Raw genomic sequence first — 14,174 nt, 5'->3', positions numbered from 1 at the left:
GTTCTACTGGATGAAAGAAATATTCAATATGGTTTTTGATAAAATCATAGAGCTTGATGTCATCAATGTACATTAAAGGATTGCCTGGATGTTTGGGTTTGACTTTCTTTTTAATGTGGAAAGCACATTGAGTTTTTTTAAGTATTGTTGATAATTTACTAAGTCCAGGAATAACCATAATGAGTTTAAACTCTTCCTAAGAAATGCTACCTTTTTTTATACTTTCTTTTCCATCTTTTTTCAGTTATCATCTTTTCTTTTTCTTTTCCATCTTTTTTCAGTTATCATCTTTTATTTTTCTTTTTCTTTTCCATCTTTTTTCCATTATCATATTTTCTTTTTCTTTTTCTTTTCCATCTTTTTTCAGTTATCATCTTTTATTTTTCTTCTTCTTCGTATATCATCATCATCATCTTAATTCCAGAAATATAATTTCATTGGTGTAGGAAACTTTCTTCATCACTGTACTGTTGTTACTGTACTTTATACAGAGTAGACATTCACAAAATATTTATTGAATTAATGAATGAGTGTTCTAATCCAATATTGTGGGTTTCATTATTGAATATGGCCATTTTATTCACAATTCTGTGTTAGCTTCTATTCCTGGAAAATGTTTACTAAGCTTTGATATTTATGAGCTTGCTAATTGTAAGATAGTCCTCTATCTTCATAAAAGCTGCATTTATGTAAATGATATAGGACATTGTATAAGCCAAAATGTAATTAGAATATGACCTAAAAAAATTCTCCCCAAACATTTCTGTGAAAAAAAAAATTCTAGAGAAATATTGTCTCAGAGGTTCAGATAAATCTATGAAAATTTAACTATCTTTTGTTACTTTGAGATTTGTGTGGTTAATACTGCTACAATATCTTTCTAATGCTATGTACCTTAGTTTTCCTATTTTGGTATTTAAAAAATGTAATTTGCTTGTATCTTATGAAAATAGTTTCTTGCAATAGGCCCCTGAGTTTAAATTAGCACCTATATTTCATAAATAATACTTTGCCTTAAAAAAGCAGGTAAAAAGACTTTTTAATGTACCTCTATAGAGAAGCACCTACTTCCATATAGTAACCATAAAAAAAAAAACTGTTCAAAGAGACATTAAGAGAGGGCCTCTAATGTACATCTATTTTTAGTGAAGAGAAAATTTGGCAACCATATATCCTGGCAAAAATATTCTGCCTAACTTTCCATACAGGAAAAAAAAATGGATGAGGAAAATTCTTGCTCTTCAGGCATGATTATGATATGTAGTTTGATGTAGTTTACCCATTAGCACACAAATCTTGAGCAGATACTGAGAATAGTCAATAGACTTGACCCAGAATTGAACTGGAGGAGACCAGGCTGGATTGTATTCAGGGAAATTACCCTAAACTCCTCCCTAAAACAAAGGTCCATCTTTTGAAGACCTATATCCATTCCATGATATTGTAATGCTGTAAGCTATAGAATAGTACAATCTCTGAAGAGTTGAAGCTGAAAGTCTCTCAAAAGGCAGTTGAGATGGTATTGAAGAGGAAGTGGACTGCCATAAATGATGAATGTGAAGTAATACACTCAAGAAAAGTTGTGCAAAGGGTCTAAGAAGAAAGTTGGTGTCATCTTTGTTGTTGTTTTTAACAGGCATGTATTTGTGTCACTGTGAGGAAGTCCCCCTAACAATGCAGATTACTGATTTTTCTGTAAACTATAATTTTAGAGAGTTGCTTAAGGGTACTAGAGGCTGTGTTTTCCTGTGGTCACATGATTAGCATATGTTATAGGTAGGAACTAAACCCACATTTTCCTGGCTTTATTGTGCCTCTCCAGAGAAAGGTACCACAGGGGGAAAAATATGGTTTACTCACAATGTGAGAGTGAGCAAAAATTGAGACAATCATTCTCCTCCATAGGTATTCCCATGATGTCAAGGGAATAAAGAAAGACTTCAAAGCACATTGGCTGGATCCTCTTTGGTTGCTTTATGGTACTATATGGGTAAGAATTAGCAGGATACATATATATATATATATACACATACATACATACATGTGTGAAAAAAATTGCATATATGTATATGTGTGTGGGTATTCATTCTGTCTTCCTGTGATGCAACTGAATTTGGCAAGGTGGTCATTGTTATCTATAACACTAATAGAGCTTTGAAGTTTCCATGAGCTAGTGCAAATGTGAAAAGGTTGATTAATTTTATTCATTTGAAAGGTTGTATGTACGCACACTCACAAACCCACACATATTTATATGAGCTTTTGTTCTCTGAGACAACTAAATCTCAAGGATAGTTTCAACATTTTTAAAAGACTAAATTGCATATTTGCATGAGGGGGTAGGATAAACATATTTGTATGCATATGTATATACATATATAAATATACACATATAAATCTATAAACATATATAAATGTACTTTTTGGTCTTTTTTCCCCAGAGACAAAAATCTAAAAAGGTTTATAAACTAATAAATACAGAAAGGCAGCATAAAGAAACTTTATTAAAATAATATTTTATACCACTACTGAATAGCAATCTTGACGCAAGCCATAGCATGACTTTGAGTAGAACAAAGAAAGGTTGGAAACGTCCTTTGCATGAAAGTTTTATAATGTGACAGCTCAAAAGAATGGAACCCTCTCTCATCTGAAATCATGCTTGTCTGAGGTTTTGTCTTTCATTCTTTCATTGGCACACAGTAAATTGAGCCTTTTCTGGCAATAATGCAGGTGGGAACTTTAAAGATAATTAAGAAACATAAAATATATCAGTCTTCCCTAACACAGTTGGCATCTGGGTTTGAATTTCTATCTCTCTTCTAGCAAGAAGATGAGTATAGATTTTAGTCTATAGTCTCCTAATTTTGTATAATTGACCTCTTACAATAAACTGCAATAAAAAAGGATGCCTAATAACTGTGTGTAGGAAAATAATCATAAAGTTATACATATTTCATAAGAGACCTAGGAATAATTAATGTATTGACAATAAATAAGCAATTAGTATTTTCAACTCCATTGAGATAAAGGAACAAAATGATATTTTTTAAAAAGATACTGAGAATACAGGAATAAAGAACTCTGGCTTTGATTACTGCCCTTGTTATTAAATTATTGAGCTCACTTCTCCTGTTCATGTTTGGGAAGGCACCAGCAACCCGCAGAAGATAGAATAGCCCACTTTTCATGGCTGTGTGTCCAGGCCTATGAGTTATCCATTAAAAGCTATTTAAGTCATACTGGGGGAAAGGGCTAACTCAGAGCATTCCTCTGGTGATTAAGAGCTAAAGCCAGAATGAAATAATCCTCTTCTTTCACCAATCAGTTAATAAAAGGAGGTTGTTTTATCCATAGCTGGAGAACGACATTGAGAGCAGGGAACAGATGTCTATCTAGTATATAGCCTTGATGCAGCTGAATGCAGCTCTCCTGTATCAGAGTTGGTTGTCTTAATAGTCTGAGGTCAAAGGCTTAAGAAAGGAGTTCTAGTCCCCATTGTCCTGGTTATTCTGTACTCATGTAACTAGCAAGTCAGGAGCTTAGTCCTCTGAGCCAATTAAATCTTTTTTTTAATTTTTTTTTCATTAATTTGTTTGTTTCTTTTTAGTTTACAGGATTCAATTCCACAATTCCTTGAGTTTCACATTTTGTCCCCCTCCCTCCCTCCCCCCCCTCCGCCATGGCAGCTTATAGTCAAGTATAGGATCTGTAGATACTTTCACATTATACATTAGTCAGGTTATAAGGACGGATTGTACCAGCTGGAATGAAAAATGGTAAAGAGGACATAAAACCAAATGAGAGAAAAAAAGATCAGGTATTTTGCTTCCACCTGGATATAAACTTTAAACCAATTAAATCTTGAGGAAGGTTTCCATACTTTTTTAAGAGAAAGTAGATTATATTGCACATTTACAAGGGGGGTTGGTAGTATATTGCTTCCACTACAGTCTTTATAAGGGGAGCCAGGAATGAGCAAATGAATAAAGAAGCATCATTACATTCTGCTATGTTCCAGGCTCTGTGCTAGACATTAGGGATCAAAAGGAAAAGGTGAGACAGTCATTGCCCTCAAAGAGTTTACATTTTAATAAAGGGACTGCCAGACAGAGATGGGAGTTTGGGCCTAGGAAGGCATAAGGATGATGAGGGAAGACTTAATTTGTTGAAATTGGCATGGTCTTTCTAATAGCCATGGAAATATTGATGAGATCATTGGTCCCAAAGCAAGAGTAAGAAGAGCAAAGCAGGTGAGGTTGGTCATATATATATATAGGAGTAAGGATGATGGAAAGATGACCTCACTGGTTTCCTGGTAAATGGATGGATTGGATGTAAGGCTAGGAGAAAGTATCATACTCCTTTCTGTGTGAATTAGTGTAGTCAGATGATGGTATCCATTAATAAGTTTCTGTAGCCTTCTTCTACATGAGCAATTTGGGAAAAAGAACTGGAATTTTTCCATTTTTGGAGTTTGAAGTTTTATAAACTGGCCAGAATGATTATAGAATCATAAATTAAGAAAGCAATGGGACTTTAGGAGTTGTCTAACCCAATCTCTTCATCTTTCTATTTAGAAAGCTGAGACAAAGGAGGTGAAGTAGCCTACCTATAGTCCTATAGCTAATAATAGACAACTGCCCCTAACCCTAATCCTTGCTTTTTTTATCCCCTATCATAGGATTATGATTGAGAACTGGAAGGGACTTTGTCCATCATCCAGTCCAACACCTTCATTTTACAGATGAAGAAACAGCAGCCAGAAGCGAAGTGACGTGGAAAACACATGACAATGTAAGTACTCATTCACATTCTTTGACGTGGGCTTGTTCCACAAGGCTGCTATGTGACAGAGGGTAGACATCTCTCCCCAAAGAAATCATTGACTCCCTTCTCAAGAATCAGATTCAGAACTAGTCCCAGTTACTATGGAATGTTGAGACAACTTTTCTTTGGAGTGGCGGGATGGTATTGTGGAATAAGAATCATACACCTGGTTTTAACTCCCTACTCTGTCACCAACTTCCAGTGTGATGTTGGGTAGGGAATTTAACCCTTGCAGTGTTCAGTTTCTTTTTCTGTGAAAAGAGTTATCTGAACTCAATGATTTCCAGCACTCTCAGCACTGATACTCTCTAAGCCCTTCTTGGTTTTCTCATTTTTATGTAAGGCTTAATGATTCATTTGGTATAGAACGGGGATGGACAAGATAGCCTCCCTATGGCCTTTCAAATCCAAAGATCCTATAGGAATACTGCTGAGTGTCCTGGATGACCAACATTAAACATTGAAATATGATCCTGTCAAAAAAAACCATATAGCAATACAATTCTTAATGTTTATCTCAGTGAATAAAAAAGTTCTAATATTTCAACTGTGAAGTTGCTTGCCTGCTTCAAATAAAGTAAAAGATAAGTCCTCTAGAATTTAAATCTGCATTTGTTATTGCTAAAAGGTTAAAATGTGTTGACTCTATGGTTAAGAGTCTTATTTTTAAAACCACTTTATTTTAAAGCAAGACATAAAATAGCTAAGTGAGTAATTGAAAGACTGGAGGAAAAAGAAAAGTGAACTTTTAATGGTAAACTTGTACTAGATTGTCTTCTGCTCTATGAAAGTTGAGTGGATATTTCTCAAATCATTCTTCCTACTTTTACATTTAAAAAAAATCTCTTTTTTTCCTTTGGTGGGGGAGGGGGTGATACTGTGAAGGTTGAACTAGTTTCAAGATTTTTAAAAATCCATAGAACCATACCAAGGAATGAAATCTTGGCAGATAGACTATTGACATTCCCTGCCTCCAGATAATTTTTTGGAGAAGACACCATTGCTTCCTTTAGCAATTCAGGGTTAGACCCTTGTTAGAATATAAACTACCAATACATTTTGTCTCTAGTACTTTGTCATAGAGTGGAAGTGACACTAAGTTTCGGGAGGTTATGACAATGAAATAAAATTTCTGACAGGACCTATGAAGCTAAGAAAACTCAAAGAAGAGACCCAGTGATGCACAGTATGACTACTGTCCAAGTGGTATAATGGAAATATTATTGGGTCAGAAATCACAGGATTTGAATTCAAATCTTGGATCTGTTACTAACTATCTATATGACTTTGGACAAGTCACTTCTCCTCTCTAGGTCTTAGTTTCCTCATCTATAGAATGAAAAATTAGGACTAGAAGACCTTCAAAGTCTATTTAAGCTCTAAATCTATAACCCTATCATTCTTGTGGTATAAAAATGGATGGTTTTATGATCCTATGACTATCCAAGAATCTCACCTCCAAAACTGTCCTCAGCATGAAGCAGTTTAGCAGCAATTACACTTTACTAAGATCTGGAGGAGTGGTGATCTATATCAAGTCAATAAGCTTAAAAAAAATTACCTGCTATGTGCCAGGTATCATCCTAAGTACTGAGGAGACAATGAAAGGTGAAAACATAATTAGTTTCTGCTCTCAAGGAACTTGCAGTCTAACAGAAAAGATAACATAAAAAATATGTGGAAAAGATACAATATATATGAAAAGTAATGTCAGAGAGAAGGCACTATCAAGAAAGTGGGAGGAAGAATTAGGGAAAGGCCTCTCACAGGAAGTACCATTTAAGCTGAACCCTCAGGGAAGCCAAAGAAACACTAGCAGAGGAAATTCTATATGCATGGAATTACTGGTATTTAAGTACTGAGGTGTTGGGAATGGTTTGAACTATTCTTGGAGTATAGGAGAAGTAAATTCCTTTCTACCTTCTGCCACAAATACATTGAGAGCTTACACAAGTCATTGGATCTCAATTCTCTTATTTGTAAAACAGGCATAACAAAACTTTAACAGCCTGTGTACCTACCTCGCAGTATCATTATGAAGAAAGTGCTTTGTAAACCTCTAATATTACATAAATATGAACTGGTATCCTTAGCGTTATCAGGTTTAGACAAATTTTTAAAGTATGAGCTCATCAGCCCCTTTCAAGTTAGTTTGCCATCAAAGATGGTGGAGAAATATACCCAAATTGTGGCCAACTTCCTTAGGCTACTGCTATAACAAGCAATCCTTAGGCATCCAGAGTATAGTATGAGGATTTCACAGGAAAGAACTGAGGAATACTAGAAAAGGAAAGTGGCTTTTTTTTTTTTTTTTCGATTCCTGGCATCCAAGATGACCAGGAAGAGGAGGAACAATGGGCGCACCAAGAAGGGCCGCGGCCCCGTGCAGCCCATGCGCTGCACCAACTGTGTCCGCTGCGTGCCTCAAGGCCATCAAGAAGTTCGCCATCCGTAACATCGTGAGGGCCATCTCCAAGGCCAGCGTCTTTGACTCCTATGTGCTGCCCAAACTGTACGTGAAACTGCATTACTGTGTGAGCTGCGCGATCCACAGCAAGGTAGTGAGGAACCGCTCCAGGCAGGCCTGCAAGGATCGGACGCCCCCACCCGCTTCAGACCTGCAGGTGCTGCCCCCAGACCCCCTCCAAAGCCCATGTAAAGAGCTATCTGTCCATCAACATTCCTGAACCGATTAGAGGAAAATAAAATGGTTGGTTAAAAAAAAAAAAAGAAAAAAGTAAAGGGAAATGAGAAGCCACCAAATTTTTATACATTTTAATATAAATTTTATGTGTGTATGTTAAATTTGACCAAGAACATATATATATATATATATATATATATATATATATTATTCGCAAATAAGTATCAAACATGGGTGGCCATTAAATATACAAATAGGTCTCAAAATAATAGACTTCCAGATTCTGGTGGCCTGAAATTAATCTGCCAAGGAAATCACAGAAGCTTTCATACTTCAATTCTCTTTAATACATTGCTATGGAAAACTTGATTCAGATTTTAAAAATATTTCCAAATAAAGCCACACATGCAGTTCAAAAGTGAAACCCTTATTGTTGACATAAAAAAAATAGACCCAAGGACAGGATTTTATTTTATTCTGGAATAGGTGATGAAATCACATGCTCAAAAGAAAAGGAAATTCAGAAGTTAACCTGTGGGGGAGGGGGGCAGAGTCAAGATGGCAGAGTAAAAAAACCAGGTTCTTACTTGAACTCTCCCTCAAATCCCTCCAAATATCTATAAAAATGACTAAAATTCTAGAGCAGCAGAACCCACAAAATGACAGAGTGGAACAAATTTCCAGTCCAAGACAACCTGGAAAGTCAACAGGAGTCCGAGAGAAGAGCACAGTTCAGAAACTCTGAGCAGGACTCAGGGCACTCAATTACTGGCAGCCATGGTGGTTTCCAGACTTCTCAACCTGCAAATGCCAAAGACAACTTAGAAGTTCAGTAGGAAAGTTCTGTCAGACCTGGGTGAGAGAGGAGCAAGGTCTGGCCCCAGCCCTGGTACTGCAGTGACTGCTTTCAGAGCCCTTGACCCATAGCCAGTGGGGGATCCAGCAACTGATCATAGGGGTATTGCAGGGATCTTTTTGCTGGTGCTAAGGCAGGATTCTCTTGCTTTGCCCATGCTTAGATCTGGGTCACAGTCCTGAGTGGAAGTCCTGGGTCAAGGAGGAGTGCTGGAGTGACAGAGCTTGTGGGGGTGGTGGAGAAGGAATCCTCTTCACAGTTCTAAGGAAGATAAGAATGCTTGTGGTCACTCACAGACTAGAGTACAGACTAGGAGAGGAGTGAACAACTCTCCTTTGATCCTATGGCCTTGGAAGAACTGAAAATTTAGTCTCTAGAATCTCTGAAAACATCTGCACAAAACCCATGAAGCTTTGAGACAGTATAGCCTTCACACTAGAATCCAACCTTAACAGAAAGCTAAAAAGTTATATCATTGACTGGGAAAACGGGCAAACAGTGGGAAAAAAAAATCAGACTCTAGTATCTTTCTTTGGTGACAAGGAACATCAAAACATATAATCAGAAGAAGACAACAAAGTGAAAGCTCCTAAATACAAAGCTTCAAGAAAAATATGAATTGGTAGCAGGCCAAAGAAGAGCTCAAAAAGGATTTTGAAAATTAAGTAAGAGAAGTAGAGAAGGGGGCGGCTAGGAGGTACAGTGAATAGAGCACCAGCCCTGGAGTCAGGAGGACCTGAGTTCAAATATGGCCTCAGACACTTAACACTTACACAGAACAAGTCACTTAACCCCAATTGCCCTGCCCTCCCTCCTACAAAAAGCAAAAAATAGAAAAGAAGTAGATAAAAAATTGTGAAGAGAAATGAAAGTTATGCAAGAAAGTAATGAAAAACGAGTCAACATATTGCTAAAAGAGACCCAAATTAATGCTCAAGAAAATAATACCTTAAAAAATAGACTAACCCAAATGTCAAAAGAGGTCCACATTCAATTGGGTATGAAAATATATCTTACCCTGTAGGAAAGGAGGGGGGAAGGGAATAAGAGAGAGGGAGGGATGGAAAATGGGAGGAGGGAATAATCAGAAGCAAACATTTTTGAGGAGTGACAGGGTCAAAGGAGAGAATAGAATAAATGGGGCATGGGATAAGATGGAGGGAAATATAATTAGTCTTTTACAACATGATTGTTATGGAAGTGTTTTGCATAACTACACATGTATAACCTATATTGAATTGCTGGCCTTCTCAATGAGGGTGAGTGGGAAGGGAAGAAGGGAGAGTATTTGGAACTCAGAGTTTTAAAAATGAATGTTAAAATTTGTTTTTACACACAACTGGGAAATAAGATATATAGGCCATATAGCATAGAAATCTATCTTGCCCTACAGGAAAATAGAAGGGAAGGGGATAAGAGAACGGAGGATGGGGTTATAGAAGGAAGGGCAAATTGGGGGAAGGAGTAATCAGAATGCACACTGTCTTGGGGTGGGGGGAGAGGAGAGATGGGGAGAAATTTTGAAACTCAAAATCTTGTTGGAAGTGAATGTTGAAAACTAAAAATTAATTAATTAATGATAAAGAAGTCAACCTGTGGATTCCAGTGTTACAGGGGTATCACCTTTACATTTTAAAAATGTCATTTTGGTAGATAATATAATATAGTTAAAAGTACTAAGCAATTATAGACAGGAAGACCTGGATCATAATGCTACCCCCGATGCTATCAGCCTTGGGATCAGTTAAATTACTTAATATTATCGAGCCTCTTCACACAACTGTAAGGTTTGGGCACTAAAAGTTCTTTCCTCATTGACACTATAAAAATCAAATAAGATAATACGTGTAAATTAATTATTAAAAACTATGTAAGTGTAAGCTACTATTATTGTTCTTTAAAAATTTCTTCCTCCTGAGATCTTTGATCATTTCAGTCTTTTCCTCCTTGTTTTCCCCTTATTGTTCACTCTCTGATTCCCACTTTGATTGTGGCTTCCTTCAAGGCCAGACGTCAAAATTGTCTCAGCCTCTTCCCACACTAGGCAATTCAAAGTTGGACAACTGACTACTTTCTGACCTGAGTCTTGGCCCCAAGTGACTTCTGGGGAACAGAATTAGCTGCAGCTGGATGCTGGACTCTTTTTCTCAAGCTAAGTGGAATGCTACACAATTACACATGTGCTTGCCCCACTTTCCTCTCTTCCTTAATTCTCTAGCTGAGCTCAGTTATGGCAGAGAGTGCTGTAGTCCCACTTCCCTGAGAGTGGTGGATGGTGGAGTAGGGAGTGCTGAGTGATCACATTAAGAATTAGGGATTATTAACCTTCTCTGTTGTTAGTTCATTGAACTGTTACAGGTGTCCTAGACAGTGGAAACAACTGAAATTATTTGATCTCTGGTATATAATTCCTATATTGGAGAAGTTTGAGAGATTGCAAGGATTGGAGAAAATGTCCAATCCTCCGTCTTGCTGGTCATGTGACCTATCATGTTATTTTAAGACATACTGAATGAAAGAAAAAGATGAAAACTCTAATTAGTAGAATTAACTTTGGATGTCCAACTCTTATCTAAGAATGATCTAAATTCTCTCCTAGCCCCTTATCCTTACTATCTCCTTGAAATTCCATTGTTTTACTTCATATGTATACTTTGTCTTAACTTGTGCACATATTATACCTTCCCAGTACAATGAGACCTCCTTGAGGGCAGGTGCTAAGGTTCTTTCCTATGCATACTTAAGGTTTTATATATATATATTTGCTGAATTGAATTGAATGGAACTCCATGTTTTACATATTTATGTATGGATTTGACATTTGAGGCTACATTGATTTGATAAATGGTTCTCAGCCCAACTACAATCACGTAACTTTCCCTCCTTGTTCACTAATGCCTTTGACCATGTTAGAACATGCTGCTTTTCCTAGTAAGCACTTAATAAATGCTTGTTGACTTGCCTTGCCTTATTCTTCCTCAGAAAAACTAATTACTCAAATAGTCTACTGGCACAGTAGCATTTTGTCACTTTTCCTGGCCCCTTACACAGCATAAATAAACTGAAATGTATTCAGAGACAATGTTTCTAATGACTTTATTTAAGAATACATTTCAGGTTACTCATGCTGAGAAATACTTACTTTCTGAACTTTCAAACAGCTGGGCTGAGCTCAATGGGCAGTTCTCCACCATTTCAGAAACATCTAAAATTAGAGGGAAAAAAGATTATAAAATAAAAATTGTTCTACATTCCATCCTTTTCCTTTTCACATAAATATTGTAACTAATCACCCTTGCTTCATGTATAATTTGTGAGAAGAGGCCATTATATTCTTTTTCATTTAACTTGGCCCACAGAGAAAGTAAAGTCAAACACAGGCTCAGACAGAATCAGAGAGTATCCAGGTTGGGAGGGTTATCAGTGGCTATCTAGTCCAACTCACACTTGAATAAGAATTTCTCAGAAACATATAAGAATAGCTAATATTTATATAGCTCTTACTCTGTGCCAGGCAATGTGCTAAGTGCTTCATTTGACCCTCACGATAGCCCTGAGAAGTAGGTGCCATTAGTATTTCTATTTTACAAATAAGGAAACTGAGTCAAACAGAAAGTAAGTGACTTGCTGAGGTTTATACAGCTAGTAAATGTCCAAACTAAGAGAAAAATATTATTAATTTTTGGGGGAGATCTCTCACCTTGTCCAAAAATGTACCTTTTATCCAGGTGTAGTTATTGCCATCTAGTCAGCTGAAATCCAACCCATCGTGTTTTAGGAAGCCAGATCTGAGTAGAGGTGGACCCCCTTGTATCTAGATTGTCCTACATGGGGGTAGTCTGGATAAGAGATAAGCTGCTTATCCAAGTCCATGACTGAATGATCAGAGTGACATTCCTTACTCCCTCATTAGAATAAACCCCATCTCATTATCATATTTATTCTTCTCATTAATTGTTAACTAATGGAAGTTGATTGTCACCCTCCAGAACACCCACTCTTCCAAGGGCATATAAGTGTTGGGTGTAGTTGAGATGCACCGTTGGTCTTTGACCCCTAGTCTTTAGGGCATCATAAAAGTGCTTTGGTTTGTTACTATCATCACAAAACTCAATTTCATCTGCTTTCTTACTGAGCCAAGAATCCTGAATTTCTCTAAGATCTGCATCTATTTTACTTTTGATGGAATTAAATGATGCCTTCTTAGAGACGGCTGAACTATACTGCTGGTAAACCCTGTAGAGTTTTTGTTTTTCATTTATCAGCTTCTGAATTTCTCCATAATTTTTGTCAAAGCAGTCTTAATGTTTGTGAATGTTCTGAACCAAATGAGCAAATGTAGTATTGTACACCAGATCTCTGAAAGCTGCCTACTTCTGTTCTGCTCCACCATTGCCAACAGTGTGTTGGCTCAACTTTCCCTCTAAGTTAGGGACATATTCTCGACACTCAGAGAAGCACTTTAATCTGTTGATGTTAATTTTTCTGGTAGTCATTTTGCCTTGGTGCCATGGCTTTTGTTGAATGTGAATATTTAGCTTGGAGAGGATAAGTCTATCATCAGTCCAGAGCTCGGTACATTACTTTTGTCACGTTCACATCCTCTCTTGTCTCTTCTGCTTACAATTACATTCTCTATTAAATGCCAATGTTTGCTGTGAGGGTACATCCATGAAGTTTTATTGCATTTAGGTAAATGGAAGATAATGATGATGAGGTCATGGCATGCATAAATCTTCAGTGGTAAGTGACCAGTGCTTTTCCTGTTGTTGGAAACCTAACTCCATTCCTCCCAAGGACTCCCTGTTGTGTCTGGTAGTCTGTCCCTACTCTTACATTAAAATCACCCAGAATTATAAGCTTGTCATCTTTTGGCACATTGAGGATAAGGATCTCAAGGTCTTTGTAAAACTTTTATTTCATCTCATCAGAGTTCATCATGGTAGGAATACAGGCACTGATGATGGCGGCATAGAATTTTCCTGCAAGTGTCAATAACATTGTCATGAGCCTGCCCTTTACTACTTTTGGTAGGGATATATGTTTGTTGACTAGATTGGTTTTGATTACAAAACCTACACCAGCTTCATGGTGTTCCCCTTTACTGTGGCCACTCCAGAAAAAACAAACAAACAAAAAAAACCATGTGTACAGGTCTGACTTCAGTAAACTGGCCTTCATTTGCCAGTCTTGATTCACTCAGGTCTGCCATTTGGATATGATACCCACTGAGTTCTCTTTCTTTTTTTTTTTTTAAGCAATTGGGGTTAAGTAACTTGCTCAAGGTTACATGGCCAGTTATTTCTGGGTGTGGTGCTAAGTATCTGAGCCTAGATTTGATCCCCAGGTCATCCCGACACTGGGGCCAGTGCTCTTACTCGCTGTGCTACCTGGCAGCCCCATTGAGTTCTCTTTCAACAAGAACTGTTTGTCTTACAGGTTTACTGGATTTTGTGTTGTCCATAAGTGCATGAGCATTCCATGTACCAATGGTGAGTGGAATTTATCTTTGCAGAAGTGCAGAAGTTTTTGTACCTTTTTTTTTGTGCCTCAACTAAAGGTTGGGATCCCCACTTGCTAAGTTAATCAGGCCAGGGTTGGGTAAGTAGACAATTTTTAGGGCATCTTTTCTAGCCCTTTCCTCACACCAGGAGGAGAGCAGTATGATCCTTAAAAGACTGCTCAGACACCCAAGGGGCTGCCAAATTCCACTGCTGCTTCCAGTGAGATGACCATATGGCCTGGGCCACCCATGTGCAGCGTTGTGACTACTTGCTTTTTTTTAGCATGTTGTTTTCAGGGATGTTGTTGAATGCCTTCAAAGAGGATAAAAATAGTATCAAG

At 37.3% G+C, this 14,174-nt stretch overlaps 1 pseudogene; it reads left to right on the top strand.

Moving 5' to 3' along the window:
• The first annotated feature begins 7,162 nt into the window (after positions 1-7,162).
• On the top strand, positions 7,163-7,566 carry LOC138162185 (putative ribosomal protein eS26-like; annotated as a pseudogene).
• Positions 7,567-14,174: the final 6,608 nt, after the last annotated feature.

This window comes from Petaurus breviceps, unplaced genomic scaffold, assembly GCF_028583685.1.
Source record: "Petaurus breviceps papuanus isolate PSGF00001 unplaced genomic scaffold, PetGlider_PUasm1.0 186, whole genome shotgun sequence".
In the NCBI taxonomy this organism is placed as follows: domain Eukaryota; kingdom Metazoa; phylum Chordata; class Mammalia; order Diprotodontia; family Petauridae; genus Petaurus; species Petaurus breviceps.
This window is presented reverse-complemented; position numbering and strand designations above follow the sequence as displayed.